Source organism: Apis dorsata, unplaced genomic scaffold (assembly GCF_000469605.1).
Source record: "Apis dorsata unplaced genomic scaffold, Apis dorsata 1.3 scaffold_69, whole genome shotgun sequence".
NCBI lineage: Eukaryota > Metazoa > Arthropoda > Insecta > Hymenoptera > Apidae > Apis > Apis dorsata.
Genome location: NW_006263367.1, coordinates 317,982 through 318,302, shown reverse-complemented (window position 1 = coordinate 318,302; position 321 = coordinate 317,982). Strand labels below are relative to the sequence as shown.

At 23.4% G+C, this 321-nt stretch overlaps 1 long non-coding RNA gene across 1 annotated transcript in view; it reads left to right on the top strand.

Annotated features, from left to right (window-relative positions):
- Positions 1-94: 94 nt before the first annotated feature.
- The window catches only part of LOC116186876, a 566-nt gene continuing 339 nt past the window's right edge, over positions 95-321 (top strand). Inside the window, exon 1 of the long non-coding RNA XR_004151925.1 lies at positions 95-270. This is a non-coding gene — a long non-coding RNA (uncharacterized LOC116186876). The remainder of the gene's footprint in view (positions 271-321) is intronic.

Genomic DNA, 321 nt, shown 5'->3' with positions numbered 1-321 from the left:
TGTTTGCTTCGCAATAGTATTTTTTATCGTTTAAAGTGTGATAATTCAAAGTGAATTTAATTTGTACAATATAACATATATAATAGTTACACGTGAAATTAGAGTCAGTGTTTGTTTGCCGATAACACAATATAGTATATTAACGAATTATATAATATATTAACGAATATTAATAGTGACTTATTTTTATATTTTTAATGAAAATATTCATTTTCGGTAGAGTCAGTGTTTCTCTCAAGATAATAGGACGATTATTCATCATGCGATGAGGTAATTATCTTTGTTTTTATTTAAATTTTTATACTTGTTTAAAATTTTCTG